Here is a 14,011-nt window from a genome sequence, read left to right as displayed (position 1 = left end):
ATGGGAAAGAATACATTGAATATTCAAGAGATGCATCAGCACTTTTGGAGCATGTGGGAGCTATCAGCATATTTTGAGTGTATTAAATATTAATGAATTGGCATAATCGTGTCAGATCATTGAATATTAATACAACGTAGCTGAAAGATCTGACAATGAAATAAACAGAATATAACATCAGAACTTTTTTCCCAATTTAATTTCTCGTGTTGTTTATATCCAACCCAGAACATCAGGTCAGGCCTGGTGACTGGGCAACTTTCACACTGTGTTATCTCTGTATGAGAAGAATGCTATAATATATTACTCTTGCGTTTTGCATTTACTGTTTTCAAGCCAAGGCTTCATTTATCTCTGAATTGTGTGTGGTATAGAAAGAAAAGCAACAGACACAAAATACTGAAGGAACTCAGCAGGCCAGGCAGCATCAATGGGAAAGAGTGAACAGTCGACAGCTTTGGGCTGAGATCTTTCTTCAGGGCTGAGGGGAAAAGGGGGAGATACTTGAATTAAAAGTTGGAGGGAGGGAGGGGAAGGAGGCTAGCTGGAAGGTGATAGGTGAAGCCAGGTGGGTGGGAAAGGTCAAGAGCTGGATAAGAAGGAATCTGATAGGAGAAGATAGTGGACAATAGGAGGAAGGGCAAGAGGAGGGGGAATTAATAGGCAGGTAAGAAGAAAAAGGTCAGAATGGGGAATAAATGGGAGGGGGGGTGGAAATTTGTTCACTGGAAGGAGAAATCGATATTTATACCATCAGGTTGGAGGCTACCCAGATAGAATATAAGGTGCTGCCTCTCCATTCTAAAAGTGGTCTCCTCTTGGCACAAGAGGCAGTCATGGATCGACACATCGGAACATTAATGGGAATCAGAATTAAGATGTCTAGCCACCCGGAAGCCATGATTGTGGCGGATAGTACAGAGGTGCTCGGTGAAGTGATCCCCCAATTTACGACGGGTCTCACCAATATAGAGGAGGCCACATCCGGAGACTGGTAACAAAAGACAATCCCAGCACATTCACAGGTGAACGAGCGTGGTTGAATGGTGGGGTACCCATGGCGGTGCAGCACAGAGAACTCCAGTGATCTTGGTGTGGGGTTTGCAGGTTGTCCCCAACAATGCAATCAGTTTTGTCCACGTACTCCAGAACATGAGGGGTGGTAGATTAATGGGACACCCACAATAAATTGCCCCGATTGTGTAGGGGTGGCAGGGTGGTGATACATCTCCAACAAAGAAGGTATAAAGCACTCCTTCCCTCCGCTAGCCTGCAGGACACCCTTGGGCAAGGTGTAGCACCTGCTTAGCCCCTGATCAGATTCATGTGAAGTCATGGGAGCAGGTGCTGGATGGTCGTATGAGCAGCTGGTGCATATCACAAGTCCTGGTTATGTGACCATTGACACCAGGCAGACCATCTCTAAAGAGTATTGATAATGGCTGGGGTCACCCATCTTGTAAAGACACTGTCCAGAAGAAGGCATTGGATTGGAGGATTGTGACTAGTGGTGTCCCACAAGGATTTGTTCTGGGACTCTTCGTGATTTTTATTAACGACCTGGATGTGGGGGTAGAAGGGTGGGTTGGCAAGTTTGCAGATGACACAAAGGTTGGTGGTGTTGTAGATAGTGTAGAGGATTGTCAAAGATTGCAGAGAGACAGTGAAAGGATGCAGAAGTAGGCTGAGAAGTGGCAGATGGAGTTCAACCCGGAGAAGTGTGAGGTGGTACACCTTGGAAGGGCAAACTCCAAGGCAGAGTACAAAGTAAATGGCAGGATACTTGGTAATGTCGAGGAGCAGAGGGATCTCGGGGTACATGTCCACAGATCCCTGAAAGTTGCCCCACAGGTGGATAGGGTAGTTAAGAAAGCTTATGAGGTGTTAGCTTTCATAAGTCGAGGGATAGAGTTTAAGAGTCGCGATGTAATGATGCAGCTCTATAAAACTCTGGTTAGGCCACACTTGGAGTACTGTGTCCAGTTCTGGTCACCTCACTATAGGAAGGATGTGGAAGCATTGGAAAGGGTACAGAGGAGATTTACCAGGATGCTGCCTGGTTTAGAAAGTATGCATTATGATCAGAGATTAAGGGAGCTAGGGCTTTACTCTTTGGAGAGAAGGAGGATGAGAGGAGACATGATAGAAGTATACAAGATAATAAGAGGAATAGATAGAGTGGATAGCCAGCGCCTCTTCCCCAGGGCACCACTGCTCAATACAAGAGGACATGGCTTTAAGGTAAGGGGTGGGAAGTTCAAGGGGGATATTAGAGGAAGGTTTTTTACTCAGAGAGTGGTTGGTGCGTGGAATGCACTGCCTGAGTCAGTGGTGGAGGCAGATACACTAGTGAAGTTTAAGAGACTACTAGACAAGGTATATGGAGGAATCTAAGGTGGGGGCTTATATGGGAGGCAGGGTTTGAGGGTCGGCACAACATTGTGGGCTGAAGGGCCTGTACTGTGCTGTACTATTCTATGTTCTATGTTCTATGTTCTAACCTCTTCTGTAGAAAAACTTGCCAAGAACAATCATGGTTATGGAAAGACCACGATCGAGGAGATGGAGGAGGAGAAGATGGCGGCGCAACGGCAGCTTGTGCGGCCTCTCCGGTGAATGATGTCTGTAATCTGTCAAGTAGGGTACTGTGCACAATTCTGATTTGATGGAGACAGACGTGAGAGTTTGGAGGAACATCTGGAGAAACTTCTGAAATGCCCGCTTCGCTGCCACTGCTACTGTGTGGTCCAGAATCTCTGGAGCAGAAGGCCTCGAATCCTCGGCTTTGCTTGTTTCGGCGGCCAGGGCGAGGTTGAAGGCGCTCGGCAGAGGATGGTGCTCGGGAGGCTGTATCGGAGGGGCTGGTTGGAGGCTCGAAGTTTTCGGATGGATGGACTCAGTGTCGGCTGTAGTCGGCTGCTTCCAAGGCATCGGCAAGTTGTCGGTGCCTGGAGGTTTATGGCAGGGAGTTTCTCCCTTTTGCTGCCGCTATCGGGGACTCGGGAGTCGATTGACTCGAGACTTTGAGACTTTTTTTACTGTTCCCATAGTCTGTTTTATCAAATTATGGTATTACTTTGCACTGCTGTAACTATATGTTATAATTATGTGGTCTTGTCAGTGTTAGTCCTTAGTTTGTCCTGTTTTTCTGTGATATCACTCTGGAGGAACATCGTATCATTCTTAATGCATGTATGCATTTCTAAATGACAATAAACGAGGACTGAGTGTTCTCATAATCTAATCTAATCTAATCTACTCTAATCTAATTGTCTATGTCATACGACACAGCACATAATGAATGAACAAATAATTATGTAGATGATGTGGAAAGATGTCAAAGGTTACAGGGAGAGGGCAAGAGAGTAAGGCTGAGAAGTATAATAAATCAGCCATAACGGAATAGCAGAGCAGACTTGATGGGCTGAATGCCTTAAATCTGCTGCGGGGGACTGATGGGAACATGGGAGACACAGAGTTAGATTAGCAGAGGATAACGTTGTAAGAATAGATGCTTGATGGTGTTAACCTGTTGGGTTGAAAGGCCTGTTTCCGTAATCTGTCTCTCAAGTCAATGTTGAGTTTATTGTCAACTGCACAAGTCCACATAAGCACAGGATAGAATAAAAAAAGCTTACATGCAGCAACATCACAGGCACAGAGCATCAGATACCATTCAAGAGAAAAAAAACATTGATATCAAGAAAGAACAGAATTAGAAAATTAAAAAAATGTCCATTTTAATGCAAAGTGATCAAGGAGGCCCGAGTGTTGCTATACTAAGGTAGTGATTTGTGCTATGCAGGTTGGTTCAAGAACCAAATGATTTAAGGGAAGCAGCTGCTCCTGTACCAGGTCGAGAGAGACTTCAGGCCTCTGTACCTCCTGCCCAATGGCAGAGCAGAAAGATACTGGAGTTACCTCCCAAAACAAAAACAACTCTCCAGTGGTAGCCATGATCCTTTGCATCGCAGTCCAAGCTCACCAATGTCCTTCAAGGCAGAAAATACGCCACCCCGACCTGATCAGGCCCACACTGGTTCATAACCTACTGCCTCTTTAAGGATGGACAATAAATGCCAGTATTGTTGGTGGCATCACCATCCCATGAGTAAATAAATAAATTATAGAGTGAAAGTACATTTATGCAGCACCTTTCCCAGCTCTCTGAGCACTTTACACCCAATGAAGACAAAACTCAGCATCCATGAAGAGGAATAAATAGTTGAAATTTCAGGCTGAGACCCTTTGGCAGGACCCGGAGAGGAAAGGGACAGAAGCTGGCATAAGGTGGGAGAGGTGGGGGAGGAGTACCGGTTGGCAGGTGAGACCAGGTGAGTGGGAAAGTGGGTTTGTGGGGGAGGGAGGATGAATTGAGAAATTGGGAGGGGATAGGCAGAAGAGGTAAAGGGCTGAAAAGGAAGGAATCTGATAGGAAAGGAGATTGGACCTTGAACGAAAGGAAAGGGTGAGGGGGCAATGAGCAAGTGAGGAAAAGAAGAGGGCTGAGAGAGTAACCAGAATGGGGAATGGAAAAGGAGGGGGGGGGGAGAAATTACCATAAGCTGGAAAAATTGATGATCGTGCCATCAATATGGAGGTTCCCAGGTGAAATGTGAAGTGTTCTTTTCACCCTATCCCGGCTCCTTACTTCATTCTCCCCTCCCTCACCCACCCACCTGGTCTCATCTAACACCTGTCAGCTTGCTCTACTTCCGCCACCTTCTTATTCTGGCTTCTTCCCACTTCCTTTCCAGTTCTGATGAAGGGTCTCGACCCTACTGCTTATTCCCCTCCACAGATGCAGTCTGAGTTGCTGAGCTCCTCCCGCACTTTGTGTGGGAGGCTCCAGATTGCTAGCATCTGCAGAGTCTCTCGTGTTTACACCTGATGAATACATTGTCAGGTGTAGTCACTGTCAGTGTAGTCATTTAGAGATGTGGCATTGAGCATTAAATCTGTTTAGCAAGGGCTCCCTTGTTCATCTCATCAACATAGTCATAGAACAATACAGTTGGAGAAACAGGCCCTTCTAGACCATGCCAAACTATTAATCTGTCTAGTCCCATAGACATGCACATGAACCACAGCCCACTACATCCTTCGCATCCAGGTACCTATCCAAATTTCTCTGAAATGTTGAACTCAAACCTTCATCCACCACTTCCGCTGGCAGCTCATTCCACACTTCACCGCCCTTAAGTGAAGAAGTTCTCCCTCACGTTCCCAATAAACATTTCACCTTTCACTCTTAACCCATGACATCTAGTTCTAGTCCCACCCAACCTCAGTGGAAAAAGCCTGTTTGCATTTACCCTATCTGTACCCCTCATATGTTGTATACTTCTCTCAAATCTCCTCTCAATCTTCTGTCCTCTGGGGAATAAATTCCTAACCATTTTAACCTTTCCCTATAACTCAGGTCTTCAAGTCCTGGCAATTTCCTTGTAAATTTTCTCTGCACACTTTCAATTTTATTGGCGTCTTTCCTGTAGTAGGTAGACATTGCAACAGAAACTCCTACACCAACTGAGAGGGTAAACCAATTGGCTAAATTTTCAGCAAGGGGCAGGGAAAGACCCCTAGTGGTAATACAGCACAGGACCAGGTCTTGCAGCCCAACATTTGCACCATCCAGATTTACACTAATCCTCTGACACAATCCTACTGAGTCCTGCCAACCTTCTCATCAACCCCTGCCAGAGTCCACCACACTACTCGACCCGCTGAGCTCCCATGCAAACCGCTTGTCTTTTGGTGGTGTTGTGGCCAGGTTACTGAATTACTATTCATGTCTCTGGACTGCAGATCTGGAAGTAGATTGTGAGGACTGTGAGGACTGTGAGAGAATCATCAGGGTCTCTCTTCCCTCACCCCCATCCAGGACAGATTCAGAAATGCTGCATTCGCAGGGCCCTCAACATTGTCAAGGGCCCTTCCCATCCATCTCACAATCTCTTTGACTTCCTACCATCAGGCAGAAGGTACCGCAGCACAATAACAAGGACTGTTACGTTAGGTAACACAGTTTCTTCTCCCAGGCTGTGAGACTTATGAACACCTTGCTACCACTCAGTACATATTATTTTTGACAGCGCCAGTAGCATTATACTGTTTTATATTTAACTATATGCTGTACTGCATATGCACTTTGTGTCAACTTGTATATCTGTCTTTCCAGAGTGTTGCCGGGAAGTAACTGTCGATACAGATGAATGTAATCACATAGAAACACAGAAAACCTACAGCACAACGCAAGCTCTTCTGCCCACAATGCTGTGCCGAACATGTACTTACTTTAGAAATTACCCTCTATTTTTCTAAGCTCCATGTACCTATCCAGGAGTCTCTTAAAAGACCCTATCAAATCCGCCTCCACCACCGTCGCCGGCAGCCCATTCCACACACTCACCACTCTCTGCATAAAAAACTTACCCTGATATCTCCTCCATACCTACTTCCAAGCACCTTAAAACTGTGCCCTCTTGTGTTAGCCATTTCAGCCCTGGGAAAAAAGCCTCTGACTATCCACATGATCAATGCCTCTCATCATCTTATACACCTCTATCAGGTCACCTCTCATCCTCCGTCGCTCCAAGAAGAAAAGGCCAAGTTCACTCAACCTATTCTCATAAGGCATTCTCCCCAATCCAGGTAACATCTCCTCTGCACCCTTTCTTTAGTTTCCACATCCTTCCTGTAGCAAGGTGACCAGAACTGAGCACAGTACTCCAAGTGGGGTCTGACCAAGGTCCTATATCACTGTAACATTACCTCTTGGCTCTTAAACTCAATCCCACGATAAAGGCCGGTGCACCGTATGCCTTCTTAACCACAAAGTCAACCTGCGCAGCAGCTTTGAGTGTCCTATGGACTTGAACCCCAAGATCCTTTTGATCCTCCACACTGCCAAGAGTCTTACCATTAATACTATATTCTGCCATCATATTTGACCTACCACTGCTGTCTTTGTTTTCCCCAAGAAGATAATGCTAATCCTGGAACCTAAAGGGATTAAGGAGAGAAAGCCCAACCATTTCCTAAACATACAGCTCCGTCTCTTTGCAGAGAAGACACGGAATCACTGACATATGCAATGAAATTCCTTGCTTTGTAGCAGCAATACAGTGCAAGGCATATGAAGTTACTATAAGTTATGATTAAAAAAAAGATAACAAGTAAACAGAGCAAAAAGTGAGGTAGTGTCCACGGTTTCATAGTTTGTTCAGAAGGAGGAGAAGCTGGTCCTAAAATGTGTTCTCAGGCTGCTGTACTTCCACCCTGATGGTCGCAATGAGAAGAGGACATGTCCTGGCTGGGTGAGGATCCTTAATGATGAATGCCATCTTCTTAAGTCATCATCTTTTGAAGATGTCCTCGATGCTGGGGAGGCTAGTGACCATGTTCGTTCGTTATGTGCCATGTCATATTGACGTGGGTGATCATGGTCTTGGCAAATGTTCCTACAGACGTAGTTTGCCATTGTCTTCTTCTGGGCATTGTCTTTCCAAGACAGGTAACCCCAGCCATTATCAATCTTCTGCAGAGATTATCTGCCAGGTGTCAGTGGTCACATAACCAGGACTTGTGATTTGCACCAGCTGCTCATACGACCATCCACCACCTGTTTCCATGGCTTCACGTGGCCCTGATTGTGGGGTCAAAGTCTAAGAAGGTGCTACACCTTGCCCAAGGGTGACCTGCAGGGTAGTGGAGAGAAGTAGCACCTTACACCTCCTTTGGTAGAAACACATCTCCACCCCACCACCCAAAGAGCCCACGATGGAACCATCAGACCAGTTTTATTCCAGTTCCTCAAGAGTCAGACCCCACCAAATAAAACCACCTGGTTTGGCACAGAATGTGCACCTGTATGGTCAGTGCAAAACTCACCCAACGATGCATCTTATTCTGAATGTACAGACAGGGAATATTGACAGGACAACTGTCTACACTGATTCAGTTACAGGAATACTTTATACTGATTTTGAGCTTCAAGTGACATGTATCTCCTCTCAGGCTCAAATGAGTGAAGAAAAAATCATACTTCTTCTATCTTAGGCAGGGAAAAAGATTGCAAACATTAAACATGCCCAAATTTTGTGATGACACGATTTTATTTTTACTCAACAGCTTATTAATGTACTGAATTTCCCAGCTCAGGGAGCTGTTAATGTTCAATACATTCCAGGCTGAGGTGAAGACTCAGATGGAACAAGCCCTAGGCTAAGAAGCTCAAGCTCAGGTTTAAGTTCAAGTTGAATTGACATTCAACCATACGTGAATACCAATGTATACAGCCAAATGAAACAGCCTGACACCTCCTTCGGTAGAGATGTATCTCTACCCCGCCAACCTCATTGTTAACCCCTTTATTTCTGGGATCATTCTCATGAACCGCTCATGGACCCTTTCTAATACAAGCAGGCCCTTTAGCAGATAAAGGGCCTACAATTACTCACAATGCTCCAAGTGCAGCCTGACCAATAGTTTGAAGAGGCATCTTGGATGGCATCTACAATTTGGAGCTATTCAATCAGTACTGTGCAATACATACAGTACAGTGCAAAAGTCTTAGGCACCCTAGCTATACAGTGCCTGTAGAGTAATCACTACCCTTTTTCATGGTTTATTGTTTTACAACATTTAATCACAGTGGATTTAATTTGGCTTTTTTGACACTGATCGGCAGAAAAGGACTCTTTTGTGTCAAAGCAAAAACAGATCTCTACAAAGTGATCTAAATTAATTACAAATATAAAACACAAAAGAACTGATTGTATAAGTATTCATCCCCTTTAATATGACACACCAAATTATAACTGGTGCAGCCAATTGGTTTTAGAAGTCACATAATTAGTTAAATAGGGATCACCCTGTGTAGTCAAGGTGTTACAATTGATTTTAGTAAAAAATACACCTGTATCTGGAAGGTCCAACTGCTGGTGAGTCAGTATCCTGGCAAAACTACACCATGAAAACAAAAGAACGCTCTAAGCAATTTCATGAAAAGCACGAGTCATGAGATGGACAAGAAAATTTCCAAGTTACTGAATATCCCTTGGAGTACAGTTACATAAATCATCAAGAAATGGAAAGAATATGGCACAGCTGTAAATCTGCCTAGAGCAGGTCGTCCTCAAAGCCCTGAGTGACTGCAAGAAGGGGACTAGTGAGGGATGCCACCAGAAGACCTATGACAAGTCTGGAGGAGTTATAAGCTTCTTATAAGTGGCTGAGATGGGAGAGACTGTGCATACAACAACTGTTGCCCAAGCGCAGCTTCATAAGAGTGGCAAAGAGAAAGCCACTGTTGAAAAAAAGGCTCATGTGAAATCTTGGCTACAGTCAGAAGGCATGTGGGAGATTCTGAAGTCAGCTGGAAGAAGATTCTATGGTTTAATGAAACCAAAGTTGAGCTTTTTGGCCATCAGACTAAATGCTATATTTGGTGTAGGTCAAACAGTGCACATAATTAAAAACACACCATCCCTACCGTGAAGCATGGTGGAGGCTGCATTATGCTGTGGGGATGCTTCACTGCAGCAGGCCCTGGAAGGCTTGTGAAGGTAGAGGGTAAAATTAATGCAGCAAAACACAGGGAAATCCTGAAGGAAAACCTGATGCAGTCTGCAAGAGAACTGCGACTTGGGAGAAAATTTGTTTTCCAGCAAAACAATGAAGCATGAAGCCAAAGCTACATAGGAATGGCTTAAAAACAACAAAGTTAATGTCCTCGAGTGGCCTCATCAGAGCTCAGACCTCAATCCAATTGAGAATTTGTGGTTGGACTTGAAAAAGGCTGTTCATGCACAATCCTTGTGCAATCTGATAGAGTTTGACAAATTCTGTAAAGAAGAATGGGGAAAAATGCAGTGTCTAGATATGCAAAGCTGATAGAGACCTATCCACACAAACTCAAGGCTGTAATTGCTGCCAAAGGTGCATCTACTAAACACTGCCTTGAAGGTGGTGAGTAATAATGCAATCAATTATTTTGTGTTTAAAAATGGTAATAAATTTTGACCAATTTGTAGAAATTTGTTTTCACTTTGACACGGAAGAGTCTTTTCTGTTGATCAGTGTCAAAAAAGCCAAATTAAATGCACCGTGATTCAATGTTGTAAAACAATAAATCATGAAAAGTTCAAAGGGGAGTGAATACTTTTTATAGGTACGACCTGCTCAACCTCTCCCCAAAGCACAGTCCAAACAACATCCTCAAGAATCTGTTCTGCACTCTTTCCGGTTTAATTCTGGTTATTCCATTGATATTTGCTCAAACACAAGAACTAAAATAAATGCTTAGTGTCAAAGAGTTAAACAACATGGAGCCAGGCCCTTTGGCCCATCAAATGATTCTCTACACTCTGATGAATAAAGAAAGTTTAACCTCACTCCAGAACTTAGACCTGTGAGTCTTCATGATTTGACACAACCATGGGGTAGGAGGACCAAGATGAATTAAAGTCGGCTGCTACAAGAGGCCCAGGTGTGGAATTAAGCTGCCAAGCAAGGTATCCTTTCTCTATCATAGAGTTGTAGAGTACTACAGCACAGAAACAGGTCATTTGGACTTTCTTGTCCATGCCAAATTATTATTCTGCATGGTCCCATCAACCTTGCACTTGGACCACATCCCACCCATGTAGTTATCCCAATTTAAATGTTGCAATCGAATCCGCATAAGCCACTTCTGCTGACAGCTCATTCCACACTCACGCCATCTCCTGAGTTCCCCTTAAGCATTTCCCCTTTCATGCTTAACCTACCACCTTTCGTTCTAGTTACCCAACCTCAGCGGAAAAAAAGCCCGCTTGCATTTACCCTATCTATACCCCTCATTTTGAATAGCTCTATCAAATCCCCCCTCATTCTCCTACGCTCCAGGAAATAAAGTCCTAACCTCTTGAACATTTCCCAACAACTCAGGTCCTCAAGTCCTGCCCTGGCAACATGCTTGTAAATTTTCTCTGCACTCTTTCAATCTTACCAACATCTTTCCTGCAGATAGGCAACCAGAACTGGACACAATATTACAAATTAGGCCTCACCAACGTCTTGTACAACTTCAACATAACATCCCAATACTTTGAATTATGAAGGCCAATATGCCAAAGCACTCTTTATGACACTATCTACCTGTGACATCTCATGTAAGGAGTTATGTATCTGTATTCCCAGATCCCTCTGTTCTGCAGCACTCCTCGGTGCCCAATCACTCAACATCTAAGTCCTCCCCTGGTTTGTCCTCCTAAAGTGCAACACCTCACACTTGTCTGCATTCAATTCCATCAGCCATTTCTCAGCCCATTTCTCAAGGTGGTCCAGATCCCAGTGCAAGCTTGGATAGTCTTCCTATTGTCCACTACAATAGATGCTTTTATATGAATATGGCATCGCCATGCTGACTCTTGTCTCCTGGATATTCTTCATTTGATGCACTCAACATTGGCCCCGTGATCTTGCTCCAACTGAGCTCCCTTTCTCTGTATTTTGTTTTTGCTATTGCCAGCACTAGATAAGAGGAAAGCAAAGAAAAAACAAACTTTTAAAAAAATTGAAAGGAAAATATGAGGGGTTAGCAGGGTTAATTGAAGTGGTTGATATTGACCTGTGGGGTCAAGTTAATAAAAAGGAGGTGAACTCAGGGCCAGCCACTTCTTCACTGATGCAGGACACAGAGCTATACGCAGCAGCATTTATTTTAAGAGGTTGGCATATCACAACACAAAGTGCAGTGAGATTTGTCTAGGAAGACTGGAAAATGAAAGTCTCCTGACAGATCTGTACACAGTTCTCCGACATAAAGTAATTAGGCTGTGGTCTTTCAAGAACCCCCGAGTTAAAAATGCAAATGTTCCACCAAATGGTACGTGACTTAACTGTAAATTTCCCCAATCCCACAAAGCCTTTAGCATTTGCTTACTGCCAAGATAAAGTACAGTAATCGATCGTCCTGCTTCAAACTAGCCTACATAGACTGAACACACACAGTCTTGTCCTCAGGGGAAGAGACCCAAGGGTGAGAGGTCATGGGATTAAGGTGAGGGGGGAAAGATTTAAAAAGGCGTCCTGAGGGGCTACATATTCACACAGCGGGTGATGCAAGTATGGAACAAGTTACCAGAGGAAATGGTTGAGGCAGGTACAATAACTATATTAAAAACACATTTGGACAAGTATCCAGATAGGAAAGATTTAGAAAGGAATGGGCCAAATGTTGGCAAACGTGACCACATTAAATAAACTTCCGGTAATTCTCAACCCCCACCCCCCACCCACAATTTCACTTCTCTCTTCTTCCATTCCCCATTCTGCCTCTCCTCTTAGCTCATCTGTTCTCCTCATCTGCCTATCTCTTCCCTCTGGAGACCCTCCTCCTTTCCTTTCTCCCATGTTCCACTTTCTTCTCCTACCAGATTTCCTCTTCTTCAGCTCTTTTACCTCTTCCACCCATCACCGTCCATCCTCCACCCACACACCTACCCCCTCACCTGGCTTCACCTGTCACCTGTCAGCTTGTACTTCTTCCCCTCCCACCACCTTCTTATTCTGACAATTTCTCCCTTCTCTTTCAGTCCTGAGGGGCAGTCTTGGCCTAAAACATTGACTCTTTATGCCTCTACATGGATGCTGCCTGACTTACTGAGTTCCTCCAGCATTTTACAGAGCTTAAATGGACATCATCTTCATGAACAAATTGGGGCGAAGGGTTGACTTTTGTGGAGTGCCTCTATGACATGGTCAAATGACAATATCATTTTTGAATAAACATGACAAGCTCTATCCCATTATATTTTTGATTTTTAACCAGACTCAGAGATTAAATGTGCGAGCCCTAATGGCAAAAAGTTCCCTGAGACACAATGGATGAACACAAATGATGGGGTTGTGGTGACCCACTTTCCAGCGCACTCGAACCGGCTCACAAAACGGCGCGCGCCAGCAGAGAGGCCGGCCCCAAAAAGGGCGCCAGGCCATCTTCACCAGCAGGGGGAAAATCCCGCACGCAGGAAGGGTCTGGGAATATGCATTCCCCACAGTAGTCCCACCCAGGGAGGGCGGGAACGGGAAGGCTTTAAAGGAGGCCGCAAAGTTTGAATAAATCTCTTTTTTCGCAACTAGAACTCACCGACTACGTGTCATTATTCTAGCGCTGTGTGTAGCACACCGCTACAGGGTAAGACTTAGTGGGCTTAGACGGGGTACAGAGGAAATAGCATAAGATAGATTGCAAAGATTAGCTTTATTTGTCACAAATGTGTCAAAACATACAGTGAAATCCGTCACTTGCATCAAGTCAGATCAAATCAGCATGGATTGTAGTAAGACCTGAAGATATAGGAACAGATTGAGGCCATTTGGCCCATCAAATCTCCTTCCCTATTTCATCATGGCTGATCCATTTCTCTCTCAGCCACAATCTCCTGCCTTCTCCCCTTATCCCTTCATGCCCTGACTAATCAAGAATCAACCACTGTCTTAAATATACAAAAAGACCTGGCCTCCACAGCTGCCTGTGGCAATGAATTCCACAGATTCACCACCCTCTAGCTGAAGAAATTCCTCTTTATCCCTGTTCTAAATGGATGTCTCTCTATTCTGGTCCTGGACTCTCCTACCATAGGAAACATCCACTCCACACGAACTCTGTCAAGTCCTTTCACCATTTGATAGATTTCAATATGATCACTCCTCATTCCAGTCAGTACAGCCCCAGAGCTATCAAACACTCCTCAGCTGATAAGCCTTTCAATCCTAGAATCATTTTTGTGAACCTTCTCCAATGTAGGCGCATTCTAATTTAGATAACCGGCCCAAAACTGCTCACAATACTCCTGTGAGGCCTTGCCAGTACCTTATAAAGGCCTAGCATTACATCCTTGTTTTTATATTCTAGTCCTCTTGAAAGGAATGCTAACATCACATTTGCTTCCCCACCACGGACTTAACCCCCAAGTTAACCTTCAGGAAGTCCGTCAGGGAAATAGTATAACTTAGATTAGAA

At 44.4% G+C, this 14,011-nt stretch overlaps 1 protein-coding gene across 1 annotated transcript in view; it reads right to left on the bottom strand.

Annotated features, from left to right (window-relative positions):
• The window catches only part of LOC140196859 (dedicator of cytokinesis protein 2-like), a 1,243,024-nt gene that overhangs the window by 822,117 nt on the left and 406,896 nt on the right, over positions 1–14,011 (bottom strand). The window lies entirely within an intron of this gene.

Source organism: Mobula birostris, chromosome 4 (genome assembly GCF_030028105.1).
Source record: "Mobula birostris isolate sMobBir1 chromosome 4, sMobBir1.hap1, whole genome shotgun sequence".
Lineage (NCBI taxonomy): Eukaryota > Metazoa > Chordata > Chondrichthyes > Myliobatiformes > Myliobatidae > Mobula > Mobula birostris.
This window is presented reverse-complemented; position numbering and strand designations above follow the sequence as displayed.